The following is a 15,016-nucleotide window of genomic DNA, read 5'->3' on the forward strand; positions in this document are numbered from 1 at the left end:
AAATAAGGGTAAGCTATAGAGAAAGACAAAGTGCTTGGATTAAAACCGATTTAAGACGGGCGCAGTATCTCACCCTTACCATTGAATCTATACCTCGAAGAAACAATCACGGGAATGAAAGAAAGGTCCTAGAGTGAAACTGAAATTCAAGGTGAAATGATATCAACGATAAGATTCGTTGATGATATTGTTACCCACAGTAAAAGTGAACAAGATTTACAGACTCGGCTAAATGGAATGAACAGACTAATGAGTAAAAATATGGATTGAGAGTAAATCGAAGAGACACGAATGCAGTGAGAATTAGCAGAAAGGAGAACAGCGAGAAACTTGACATCAGCACTGATAGTCACGAAGTAGATGAAGTTAAGGAACTCTATTACCTAGGCACCAAAATAACCAATGACGCCGAACGAAGTGGCCGTGCGGTTCTAGCGCTGCAATCTGGAACCGCGAGACCGCTACGGTCGCAGGTTCGAATCCTGCCTCGGGCATGGATGTGTGTGATGTCATTAGGTTAGTTAGGTTTAAGTAGTTCTAAGTTCTAGGGGACTGATGACCTCAGATGTTAAGTCCCTTAGTACTCAGAACCATTTGGACCGTTTGATAAGGTAAGGAATGAGGAAGTTCTGCACAGAATCGGAGAGAACAGCAACATAAGTGAATTACTGACAAGAAGAAGGAGCAGGATGGCATGACATATATTAAGACGTGAGGGAATAACTTCCATGACACTAGAGGAAGCAGTACAGAAAACTGCAGAGGGAGCAGAGATTGGAATAGATCTAGCAAATAATTGAGGACGTAGGTTGCAATTGCAAACATAGTAGTATTTTCTATCATAGCTAATAAATCTACGGTTGGAAATCCTGTACCTAGAGGGAATAAAGTTCCACGAATCGTTCAGTTCCGCTCCTTGGTCACGGAGCCATCAGGGAACCTCTCTGTGAACGTCATCATAGTTGAAAAATCTTTTTCCCCCCATATGTTCTTTGGCTTATCTAAAATATGGAAATCGCTTGGTACAAGATCTTGTCTTCCGTTCTGCATCACCCAGGTCTGTGCGGATTGGGTCAAATCGTTGGTTCCGTTTTACCACAGCAGATCACGACATTCCATTTGGTCCACTTACCGCCAGAACTTGACGGTACGTTTGTTTGTAATACAGACGTTCTGCCCTTAATAATCGTGCTGTTCCGCGTACCTCAGCTTTGGACTATGTTTCCAACTGCTGTGCCACATCAATCGGATACTATGACTTACCTGTTATCCGTACCGCAGCAGAACTATGCCTGAAGAGATCCCAAGGCGTGTGCTGATTCTGACAACCCTTTGTACTTGTAGCGTCATAGTCTTGGCGTAGATAAACCTGTTAACTCACATTCTGAAATCCGTGCGTAACTTAGTCATTGTTGAAAACCACTGAAACCTGTTCGTCTTCAACAAGTTTGTTTTGCAAAGTATAACAGTCACTGCAAATAAGCTAAAGAAGTTTACGTCAATGTTTTAATATTTAGGTATGAAAGAGAAATTACGGTGTAACGTTCCAGGAAGATCACTAAACATCGGCTGAAAACTTAATTGGTCAAGGATGGGGAAGGAAGTCGATGATGACGTTTTAAAAGACATCTTCCAGGCATTCGCCTAGGGTGATTTAAGGAAACTGAGGGCAACCTAAATCTGACGGTACGGAGATTACAAGCCCACCCCTCCTGATTGCACTTCGTATGACTTAAGTACTGGGTAGTCCCACTTGAGTCTTACATCCAATACAAATGATTACTTCATTACTTCTTTCGATGGAAATAATAGCACAGTCTAATATAGTCGTAACAATTCTGCGTATTTTTGTTAGACACTGCTACCGTAAAGCGCCAAGCGGCCATGAACTGCACTGTTGTCCACTGGATTCAGTGAATGCGAATCGTATCGATTATAATAATTCGCGACAATGTTTTTACGAAAGCGAATTTATATAGTGCAACAAACTGCAGCATTAAAAACAGACAATACTGCATTTGTCATTCCTTAGGTTTCTGTAACAAGCCTATACTATATCTACCAACATTTAACAGGCCAACTGCTAAAATGGGAAGTGGAAGACTGGGTTCGGTTGTGACCAAGTGCATTTGGTGGACCATTATTTACTGCTCGGTCCTAGCAAGTAAAGTCTAAAAATTTAGTAATGCTAACAACTGGAGACCAACTTCATAACGCTACTAAATCAAATTTCAGTAAATCCAGCCCCAATGACACCTGCGATATTATATGACCGTCTACACCTGGTGTTGGGATAAAAACGACTGCTGACAAAAAGAATCTTAAATGGGCGCCGCAACCAATACATTAAAAAGGGGTATCACGCGCAAACCCACAGCAGGCCTCAGTCATCCGCTTCGTCGTTGCTGCTTGCTGGGCCCAGAGCTAGAGGGCGGCCAACACCCAAGCTGCTGTTCCTCCTGCCAGAAGCCCACTGCTTGTTTTCCCGTGCACCGCTGTCCACTGCGCAAGGGACACATATTACTGTATTCCTGCCTTTTGCTGCGCATTCGTGTACTCCCTTCCTTCGTCGATCAGTTACTCGACATTTCTTCGCATTCGTCTTCATCATGCTCAGATTTGTCGGACCATCTTCTCTAAAAGCCGTTTTTCTACTGATATGTCTACGGTGGTCTTCGTTATAGCCATATCTGCAACCTTAAAGAACTTAAAATGCGTCTAATTTCTTTCTAATTTGTGTCTTCCGAGCGACTCTCTTCATAATGAATCCTATTCTTCATAATTACTCATTTATAATCGTACCTTACTTACTCTTGGGTGCAAATTACAGTCCAATACCTAATGTCGCAATCTCTGTTTGTGCATGTGTAATCCAGCTCGAATCTTATGAAGTATATCTAACCAAGTGCACAACCACCTCTCTCAATTTTTGAACAGTTTATTCGCTCTTTCCAGCTGACATGTAGTACCAGACCGAGTTACTCATTATTCTGCCTCATTCCTACTATCACGCCCATATTCTTTCAAAATTCATTTGTCTGCTCCTTCCCCTATTATAACTTTGTAGTCCTCCATGAGTACTAGATTTTAATGTCCATTTACATTGTGAACTACGTGTTCAGTATACTCAAGTAACTTCTCTGCCTCTTTACCTTCTCCTTGAGACGTCTGCACCTATTCCTGATACTGTTGATGGTATAAATGTGCTGTCGACTCTGGTGAGAATAACCGTATCGCTGAACTGTTCACGGTAACTTACTCTCTGCACTGTCTTCCTGTTCGTAACGAATCCAACTACCATTACACCTGTTTCTGATGCTTTCGTTGTGAAGTTAAGTTCGTCTGATACAAAATCTATATCTTTCATCCATTCATTGACGCACAATATATCCTGACTGATCATTTCTCTTTTCATATTTTACACCTTCCCATCACACTCACACATCCACACGCTGACTCGTAGAGGCGTATCATTCCGTCGGCTATTCAATCATTTCCTCACCACCAGCACTCCTCAGGTAGTCCCTTCCCGGAGATCTGAATGGTGGATTAATCCGGAATCGTTTGCCTACTAAATAGTAAAGAACATGACCTTTTGCAGAAATACTCCATCACCTTTTTGATCGCTACTGTCGAGCCAAATCGATTTCTGAACGTCTTCGTTAATGACGCTGGAGAGAGAACAGCCACACAGTCTAGTCAAACGTCAATAGCAATAATACTTAATTCACGGAAGAAACCAATTCCATAGTTTTTGCTACATCAAGTACAGAAACATGACACTCACAAACTTCAGAATCTTCAAAACAATGTTTTTTGAAGTTATTAGATTAAATAAAATTATTTTACAGTACGGATAAGTACAACAATTATCTGCGTGAAAAATTATTATGTGATAAGGAAAATGCCCATCATAGTAAGGAAAAACAAGATAAAATATTTCGGGGACAAAATAGTCCCCCTTTCCGGTCTCCTGGCGGGGACTACTCAGGAGGATGTCATCGTTAGGAGAAACAAAACTGGAGTTCTACGGATCGGAGCGTGGATTGTTAGATCACTTAACTGTGCAGGTAGATTGCAAAATTTAAAAAGAGAAATGGGTAGGTAGAAATTACATATAGTGGTAATTGGTGAAATTTGGTGGCAGGGGGAACATGACTTGTAGTCGGATGAATATAGAGTTATAAATAAAAAATTAAATAGGTGTAATTTACGAGTAGGATTAATATTGAATAAGCAAATAACAAAGTACGTAAGCTACTATGAACAGAATAGTGAACGCATTATTGTAGCCACGATAGACCCAATGACAATACCAATGACAGTAGTACAAGTTTGTATGCCAACTAGCTTCGAAGGTGATGGATAGATTGAAGAAATGTATGAGGAGATAAAAGAAATTGTTCAGATAATTAGGGGGGATGAAAATTTAAATGTGATGGGGGAATGGAATTCGACAGTAGGACAACGAATACTTTGTGAATATGGACTGGAGGAAAGGAAATAAAGAGGAAAGCGCCTGGTAGAATTTCACACAGAGTGTAATTTAATTATCGCAAGCACTTAGTTTAAGAACCATGAAAGAAGTTTGCATACGTGAAAGAGACCTGGAGACACCAGAAGGTTTGGAACTACATTTTATATTGGAAGACATTTCCAGGGGCAGATGTCTACTCTTTTAGTTATGAACTGTAGACTAAAGCTGAAGAAATTGTAAAACATTAGGAAATAAAGGAAATAGGACCTGGCTAAGTTGAAAGAACCACAGATCCTTGGAAGTTGCAGAGGGAGCAGTAGGCAACAGATGAGTAGAACAGGTGAAAGGAACAATGTAGAAGACGAATGGGCAGCTTTAAGAGATGAAATAGTGAAGGCGGCAGAGGATCATGTAGGAAAAAAGACCAGGTCTAGTAGAAATCCACGGTTAAAACAAGAGATATTGAAGTCAGTTGACGAACTGAGAAACTTTAAAAATGCAGCAAATGAAGCAGGTGAAAGGGAATACAAACGTCCAAGAAACAAGATTGATAGTAAGTGCAAAATGGCTAATAGATTTAGAAGCATATTCAAGGGAGAGATAGGTACCGCCGACAGGGAAATTAAAGAATCTTTTGGAGAAAAGAGAAGCAGCTGTATAAATATTACTGGCTCAAAAGAAAAGCCTGTCCTAAGAGAGAGAGTCTTAGAAGTTAAATGAGCTTGAAAACAATATTTTAGAAGGGTAAGAGAACTTAGATGAGGATGATATGGGAGATACGGTATATGCCAGAATAATTTAATAGGGCACAGAAAGACGTAAGTCGAAACAAGGACCTGGGAGTAGACGGCATTCCGTTAGCATTGGGAGAGCCAGCCATAACAAAATTTTCCCCTGGTGTGCAAGATTTATGAGACAGGTGTGCCACCTTCAGACCTCAAGAAGAATGTAGTAATTGCTATTCCAAAGGAAGGAGGTGGTGACAGGTCTCAAAACTACAGAACTATTAGTTTAATAAATCATGGTTGCAAAATACTAGCACCAATTCCTTGCAGAAGAGTAGGAAAACTGGTAGAAGCCGACATCAGTGAAGATTAGGTTGGATTTCGGAGAAATAAAGGAACACAAGAAATGATACTGACCGTACGACTTACTTTAGAGATTAGGCTCAGGAAAGGTAAACCTTCGTTTATAGTATTTGTATATTTAGAGACATTTTTGACAACGATGACTGGAACACTCTTTAAAATTCTGGAAATAGCAGGGGGAAAATAAGAGGAACAAATGGCTGTTTACAACTTGTACAGAAACCAAACAGCAGTGAAAAGAGTCGAGGGGCATTGAAAGGGAATCAGTGGTTGAGAAGGGAGTGAGACAGGGTTGTAGCCTATCCCCAAAGTTACTCAGTCTGTATACTGAGCAAGCAGTAAGGGAAACCAAAGACAAATTTGGAGTAGGAAGTTATGTTCAAGGAGAAGAAATAAAAACTTCGAAGTTTGTCGATGACAATGTACGTAGCTTGTTACATACAGTAAATGACTTACAAGAACTGTTAAACGGAATGGACAGCGTCTTGACAGAAGGGTATAACATCAACAAAAGCAATACAAGAATAATGGAGTATAGTCGAATTCGGTGGGAAATGCTGAGGGAAATTATTTGCGCAGCAAAATTACTGATGATGGTCGAAGCAGACAGGATAAAAAAGGTGGACTGGCAATGGTAAGAAAATCATTTCTGAAGAAGAGAAATTTGTTAATATCGAATTGAGATTCAAATGTTAGGAAGCCTTTTCTGAAGGTATTTGTCCAAAGTGCAGCCATCTGTGGCAGTGGAAAGTGGACGATAAACAGTTTCGACAAGAAGAGTATAGAAGCTTCCAAAATTTGGAGCTACAGAGGAATGATGGATATTAGATTGGTAGATCACGTAGCTAATAAGGTGGTACTAAATAGAATTCATAAGAAAAGAAATTTGTGGCACAACCTGATTAGAGAAAGGGATCGGTTGACAGAACACATTCTGAGGCATCAATGGATCAAGAATTTAATATTGTAGGGAATTGTGGGGGATCAAAATCGTAGAGGCAGACCAAGAAATGAATACGATAAGCAGATTCAGGTGTCTGTAGGTGGCAGTAGTTATTTGGAGAAGACGCTTCCCCGGGACAGAGTAGTATGGAGAGCTACATTAAACCAGTTTTGGGACTGAAGATCACATCAACAATAGGGAAGAGAAACACGTAAATCATACACGCAAACTGACGAAAGAAAATAAGTTTAAGTGTAGGTTTCCACGGCCATTGCAGCAGTCAATAGGATTATACTGGATTTGTAACCTCAAGTGAAGAAAATTCCCTGACGTTTCGGCCACTGGTACAGATGGCCTTATTCACGGTATTTTTGCAACAGTGGCTGAAACGTCCACGACTTTTACACATTGGCAATACGCTCACGTATTTAGAAGAATTTTATTGACAAAGAAGATCAAGCTTTTTTTGATCCAGGTCCTTAAAGAAACACACTCTTTATCTGTGTCTGTATGCTACTGGATAGGCAAGATTGAAAGACGAAAAGAAGTTAGAGAATACTCCTACTTAAATAATTGGACCTAGGTTGGAACTTAAATAGTGGCAACACTGCTGTGGGACACTATGCAATTGAATCTACTATTGTCGCTGAGAGCACACGTTGTTGACATACCTACCTTACCTCCGAGAAAATGGACTCGCCCGTTCCACGTCACCAACGTGCGCACAATCGATGGAAATACAGTCACTTCTGAGAGAACGGTCTAACGTAACGGTATCACTATGTTTTCGAAACAGGAACAACGGAGTTGGATCAAGATTGAATGCGCCAGAGAACGTACAACATGACAGTGTAATCAAGGTCTTCGAGAGGCTTGCGGGGAATCGGTATGAGTCACCGCGAAAGTCTGAAGTGCGTCAGAGCCACAGTATGGTGAAAATTATGGTGATTCTCGTGTACGACTGTGATGGTGTTATCCTAACGCATTACGTCCTCCACGGCAGGCCGTCAATGCACAGTATTACTGTTCGTTTTTGGAGCATCACCTGCGACCAGCATTGCGAAAGAAGCCGCGACACTTTCTGCGCAACCCACCCACGACAGTTCGCGGGTGCATACAGCGCAAGCTGTGGCTGCTCTGTTCGGTCGATGGGACTGGGAAGTACTGTACCGTCCACCATACTTACCGGACCTAAGCCCCCGTGACTCTGATTTGATTCCGAAGGTGAAGGAACCACTTCGTGGGATCTGCTTCAGAACTGGTCCAGATATTGGACAGACAGTATACCGCTCCATTCGCACCATCAACAGAACATGCTCTGCTAACGGTGTACTACGCCTTCCACATCGCTGGCAACGGGTTCTACACAACGCTGGTGACTACTTTGAAGGACAGTAACAGGGGCAAACATGTAACTCTTTTGTATCGGTTGTGAATATATAGTTACCACTATTTAAGTTCCAACCCTCGTAGTTTAGAATATTTCACTAACGAATTTTGACACTGTTTACTTTTATTTTCATTCATTCATATCTCTTGATGTTTTACTAACGCTTCAGAGGATGTTTCGTAAATTACATACAAAAAGAATATTAAATAAACATTATACGTACGTTGTATCTGATTGTAAGGCATTCCCTCATTTTCAGATGTTTAGGCCGCTAGTGTCGTTTATGATGTTGGGCGGTGTCAGTTTTAATAGCAGTGTGTCTTGCGGCCTTGATGTATGTGACAAACTGTGATATAGCTCTGGGCGAAATTACAAGTATAGCTCCTTCAACTAGATATCTTTAAGGTCCCATCCTACCTCCAACAAATTTTGATGCAATCTCTATGGAATAGTATCTCATACTGCACGTAAATTGAAGAAGTTATGAAAAGCAAAACTTATTAAAGAACTGGAACCTCGTTGAAATGGTCACTGGACAGTACTGTGGCATAGTGATGTGGTCTCTATGCCTATAAGCGATTCATGGTTCACAACTCATGCACAGTGATCTCGATAATGAAGCACGTATGATTCTCAGTACTGTAAAAACTAAGCTATTTTTTTAACATACTCAGTGTAACTCACTTTCATAGGGTATTCCTGGATTGGAATGTGCGCTACCAACAGGAGAGACGAAACTGAGGTCTTTTAATATTGTTCATGTTGCTTTTGACTAAGAAGTCGGCATGAATGCCACATTTGTTGGCATGCTGGAAATACAATAAATGCCGCAGTCACATTCACCTACTATCACTCAACTGTTCACAGACGTGGTAATACAGAATAAAAAGTTAATGTGTCTACATCCACAATATAAAAATGAGAGGTTTCCGGGGTTCTTACTTGTTTCCGGTTATACGCTGAGTAAAGACATTTAATAAAAAAAATAAACTCCATCCACAGGTCCTGACGAGTTCATCGGCGCTGACCGACCATCACGTCATCTTCTGCCAATGGCGTCGTTGCATGCGGTATGGACGAGTATGGGGTCAACGCACCGCTCTCGCGACCGTGGTCTGTTTTCGTGACCTGGAGCTGCAGCTACTCGGTCAAGTAGCTTCTCAATCAACAGGCTGAGTGCACCCAATGTGGGAATGGAACTCGGCTCCTCCGCACTGCAGTCAGCCGCACAAACTACTCACCTTCGGGGGTGGGCAAATTTATAAACCGTTTTTATAAATTCGCGTTTCGTAAAGCGTGGAAGACTGCTTATCTTCATGCAGTATTCCTCATTAACTCGCCTGCCTAACATAAAGTTAACAGGAAGAGAATCCCACGCTACTAAGTTTCGTAGCGTCATGTAAGTGGTCTACTATCGAGTCTCGGTCGGGCACACAGTTTTAATCTGCCAGGAAGTTTCATATCAGCGCACACTCCGCTGCAGAGTGAAAATCTCATTCTGGTCTACTATCTTGTTTACCACGGTAACTTCACAGGGCAGTACATCGAAGACAGAATAATGGCGGTTACACATGTGAAACGAACAATCATTTATTAAAGTAATGTACATTAAAAAATTCCCAGCTTTTCACGTGTTAGGGCCAACGGCCTTCTCACAGTCGTAACACTGGTTCCCGTCAGATCACCGAAGTTAAGCGCTGTCGGGCTTGGCTAGCACTTGGATAGGTCAACGTCCGGGAGTGCCTAGTGCTGTCGGCAAGCGGGGTGCGCTCAGTCCTTGTGAGGCCAATTGAGAAGCTATTTGGTTGAGAAGTAACGACGCCGCTCACAAAAAACTACAACGTCTGCGAGAGCGGTGTGCTGACCGCATGCCCCTTCGTATCCGCATGCTGTGACGCCTAAGTGCTGAGGATGAGACGGTGGCTGGTCCGTACGGTTGGACCTTAAGGCTTGTTCGGAGGTTCTTTGTTTTGTGAGTGCGAAGGTATGGCACTGGCGTAAAGTTCTAAACATAATCCAGCCTAAAACAGTAGATAATTACAACTAATCCACCTAATGTTCAGTACTGACTAAATAGGCAGAGTTCAAGTTCTGTCTCTGATTACATAACCACTTCGACTATCACTTCGACTAATCTGCGACGCTCGGCCTTGGGTTTCTGAAGAGTGGAACTGTCCGGAAATTGATGACGGCACTTGACAACTGTCGAATAACAATTGGGACCTGTAGGCAACTGGAATTGATGACAACGGGAAATGGTACTACTGAGAACTGGCGAGAGCCGGCGTGCGGGTGCTTAAATATTGTGCTAAGAGTGTTAACGTGCCACTGCCGAACTGTTTGTTGGATACATCCAATAGTTGTAGGTTCCAGGACTCTCTCTTGTAGCAGACGTAACTATTGGCGGAAGAATGGCCTAGCTGAACTTCTCGTAGCGGAAGAATAAAGTTGTTCCTGATATGTGCACTAACAAGGAGACGACTGAAAACACTGGGTGTTATGCATTGCGCCGGTTATGTTCAAATGGTTCAAATGGCTTTGAGCACTATGGGACTTAACATCTGAGGTAATCAGTCCCCTAGAACTTAGAACTACTTAAACCTAACTAACCTAAGGATTCGAACCTGCGACCGTAGAGGTGGCGCAGTTCCAGACTGAAGCCCCTACAACAGCTCGGCCACAACGGGCGGCTTGCGCCGGTTAGGGCACAATGTGAACACATCCAAGGTAAACAGCACATAACAGTTATATTGAAAAGTACTTAAAATGCATTTTGAAGAGCAGAAAAGTTCATCACTACAATAGTTTGTGAAAGTTCGTGATAAGCGCTGAATTTCAGAAATCTGAATTTAGGCTGAGGGGCATTACGGTGAAACAGACAAAGTTTGGTATGCACTCAGAAAGAGAACAAAAGGACGTAGTGAAGTTCTATAACCTAAATGAAGTTCCTCATCGTCTCTGATGCAGGAGCCCGGTCCTGGCGATGGTGAAGGCAGACACTAGCTGCTCCGACGGTCGGCCGTGTCTGGTGCGGCACGACTTCGTACGTAGAGACGTTTCCTATCGAGATTCTGAAGTCAGCACCTGGCGCAGAGCTTATTCAGAGCGGCTTGGCGCCTCTGTAAACACCCAGGCCGCCTCAATATATTAGAGAATCCATTCGCGATCCTATGATCTACGGAGGCAAACTGATCGCTGGGCCAGCGACCTGTGGTGTCACCTGCATTACCACCTAACAGCCTAGGCATCGTGCCTGGCTGAAGCTCTGCCACCTGCTTATGTAATCACTGCAAGGTCCCGACTGCTGTGCTGTGGGAAGGGTTGTCAGTCTGTCGGGCACACATCCCTCACGCAGCCACGGTGACACTGGTTGGAGAGTGCCGCCTTCTGATGTTAATACTGCGTATCACGTGTAGTGGAGGCAAATTACTTCACTGTCTAGGTGCTTCCAGAGTACAGTAGTCCAGTAGAAGTACTCGTTGATTTGTACATACCAAAATAGTTTAATACAGTTCTTCTGGTAATGTGCTTCTCACATCACAGAAGAATCGTCTGGTGGGAGACATGTGAGGAAATAAATGAGGAAATAGACGCCATAAGAGATGGAAAGTTTACTACATCTCCCGAAGCCCTGTCACAATCATTATAATGATGGGAAAAATACCGGCAACATACCTCTAGAAATTGTATGTCTCACTTGGAATGAGCTTACCATAAGGGCAGCCAACTGCAAACATTTCAGAGAGAAGAAGCGTTACTCTTTACATCTATCAAGCCTAGAATGTAAGGCCACCACGAGGCTATACCCGGGATGAGGAAATGCTGACTTGTAATGCAAGAGATAGAAGTTTATTTAACATTTCACTTAGGACATCATTTTCCACGTAAATACAAAATCACAAAAAACCCTCAGGCAAAAATACCATTTAAATCACATGGTACTGTATCCATTCAAAACATTCATAGTATAGTTGCAAATTTGTCTGCACAACCGCCCCACTGCATTCTCAGACTGCATCGAGTACACGTCTTAATCCTTCTAAGCATGGCAACTCCCTGACAGAGCAGGCCAGTTCAGAAGTCTTCCTCACTTAAATACAGATAGGGGCTTAAAAGTGACCATTCAGAGGGCACTGTTCCTCCACCCAGCCTTGCTGTGCATTACAGTCAGAAACTGTATTTTACATTCTATGGTGGAGTGGACGCTACTCCAAAACTAATGCCAGATTATAGTTGTGTGCCTGATTGGATTTCGAACGTAGACCATTAGAGAGTTTTTGAGCCTCCTTTCTCCCTTTTTTGCCATAACTTCCTCTGGTCTTCTTCGTCGTTAGAACCTGAATTCGTATTACTCCCCTTTCCACAGGTTATTTATTTCTGATCGTATGCGAACAGAAACTAAGTAATCAATTAAACAGAAACTGGCTCACGTGTGACCATGTAATGATAACTCACGTGTGACCATGCAATGATAAAAGTGGAAACAGTAAGACATGACAACTGAAATGTAAAGCGCTTACATATAATCTCCTACTACTTGTTTCTGCCTTCACATGAGATGTAGCACGGTTGGAATTTGAAACTACACGTCCTAGAAGAAAATGAAAAAGAAGATAGTGAAAATGATGGTAAGATATCTCTGAAAATATATTGACAGAAAAAAATCGCAACACCAAAAAAATAATTAATGTAGACAACGAAATTTCGTGAATATGTTTGTATACGTAAAATATTTAAGTGATTAACACTGCAAGATCACAGGTTAATGTAGGTGCGAGACAAGCCACCGCAAATGTGAAAATGCTGCTTGTTTAATACGCTCTATAAACACCAGGATGTTGAATGCAAGCATGGAACGTGCATGCAATGGGTCGTACAGGTACTGGATGTCAGTTTGTGGCATAGAGCTCCGTGAATGATGTTCGTGAATGGCAGCAAAACAGGTCAAATAACCAGACTGACGTACAAATTTGAGGTCAGAGTGCGTGGGACGACCACGAGAGTATTCCTACTGTCATTCGAAAGCGCACCACAGACCATAACTCCTTTATAGGTCCAGTGCGTCTAGCACACGCAGACACACTGGTAGCAGGCTCTCATCTAGCCTCCTCCTAATCAACACACAGCCTTCATTGGCACCAAGACAGGACCAGCTTTCAGGAGAAAATGTTACGCACCTGCACCCTGCAGTCCAAAGAGCTCTCACTTGTCACTAGTGAAGTCGCAAATGGCAATGAAATTCCTCGTAGCAACCGATTTATAACAGTTTACCCTGTCACTGTGGTGGTAACTGCTGCTCAAACTGCTACTGTAGATACAGTACGATGCGCCAGAGCCAAATGCAGAATAGGATGGTGTTACCTCCAGGTAATGCCACATGACTATCTGGAGACTGATGTCTTGCGACCGTACATTCTAGTGACCCCCGCTGCCAGAAATCATGTACATTGGCTGCAAATTCTTTCTGCGGTACCACAGAAAGAGCATCCAGATTCTCGTAGCTCTATTACACGATCTCGTTCAAACTCTCAATACTGGGCTGCAGTCTTTCGCCCCTACTGTTCATTCTATACATCGACGAAGCAATGAGGAAAATAGAAGATCAAGAGTGAAATTAACATTCAGTGTGAAAAGATAACAATGATGGGATTCGCTGATGACATTACCATCCTCGGTGGAGGTGAAGAAGAATTTGTCAAGACCTGGTGAATGGAATGAAAAATCAGTGAGTAGTGAATATAGACTGAGAGGAAACCGAAGAAAGACGACAGTAATGAGAGGTAGCAGAAATAAGAACTGCAATAAACTTAACATTACAAATGGTGATCATAGAGTAGCCGAAGTTATGGAATTCTGCTACAATGGAATCAATATAACCTGTGACGGACGAAGCAAGGAGCACGAAAAGGCAGACTAACACAGGCAAAGAAGGCCTTGCTGCCAAAAGAAGTCTATTGATATCAAACATAGGCCTAAATTTGACGATGAAATTACTGAGAATGTACTTTTGGAGCACAGCATTGTATAGTAGTGAAACATGGAATGTGGGGAAGCAGGAGCAAAACATGATGGAAGTGTTTGTAATGTGGTGCTACGGAAGAATATTGAAAGTTAGGTGGACTGAGGAATGAGGTGATTCTCCTCAGAATCGGACAAGCAAGGAACTTGTGGAAAATACTGACAAAAGAAGGGATAGGATGATAGGAATTGTTTTAAGACATCAGGGAATATCTTCCATGTTGTTAAAAGGAGCTGTGGAAGATAGAAACTGTAGAGGCAGGCAGAGATTGGAAAGCATCAAACTAATAATTGAGGACGTACGCTATAGGTGCGATTCTGATATGAAGAGTTGGGCACAGGAGAAGAATTCGTTGGGCCACATCATGTTCTCTGTAGCTTGCTGTGATGTGGAGCAGGTCAGTTGGTTTACAGAACCACATCATTTCAGTGGAAACATGATGACTATTTTCATACATGATTTCAACTTACATTTTGATAGCACTTAATCTGTCTACAAGGTAGTAAATTAAACACTACCTACTGCCACACTCCCGCCGCCCAGCCCCTCCTTTCCACCCAAACGAGCACACATTAGCCAGAATACAAACGGGTCGTAACACATCTGAAATGTAAAGTCCACTGTTCAGAGTGCCATCAATGCGAACAAGAGGTGACCGATGGCACCCCAAATCATCACGCCGGGTGATACGCCAGTATGGCAATGACGAATACTTGCTTCCAATGTGAGTTCACTGTGATGTCGCCAAACACGATGAGACCATCATGATGCTGTAAACAGAACCTTGATTCATCCAAAAAGATGACGTTTTGCCATTCGTGCACCCAGGTTCGTCGTTCAGTACACCATCGCAAGCGCTCCTGTCTGTGATGCAGCGTCAAGGGTAACCGCAGCCATCGTCTCCGAGCTGATAGTCCATTCTGCTGCAAACGCCGTCGAACTGTTCGTGCAGATGGTTGTTGTCTTGCAAACGTCCCCATCTGTGGACTCAGGGATCGAGACGTGGCTGCACGATCCGTTACAGCCGTCCGAATAAGATGGCTGTCATCTCGACTGCTAGTGATACGAGGTCATTGGGATCCAGCATGGCGTTCCGTAT

The 15,016-nt window shown here is 42.6% G+C and overlaps 1 pseudogene; it reads left to right on the forward strand.

The window, feature by feature from the left end:
- Positions 1-9,537: 9,537 nt before the first annotated feature.
- On the forward strand, positions 9,538-9,656 carry LOC124799524 (annotated as a pseudogene).
- Positions 9,657-15,016: the final 5,360 nt, after the last annotated feature.

This window comes from Schistocerca piceifrons, chromosome 5, assembly GCF_021461385.2.
Source record: "Schistocerca piceifrons isolate TAMUIC-IGC-003096 chromosome 5, iqSchPice1.1, whole genome shotgun sequence".
Classification (NCBI taxonomy): domain Eukaryota; kingdom Metazoa; phylum Arthropoda; class Insecta; order Orthoptera; family Acrididae; genus Schistocerca; species Schistocerca piceifrons.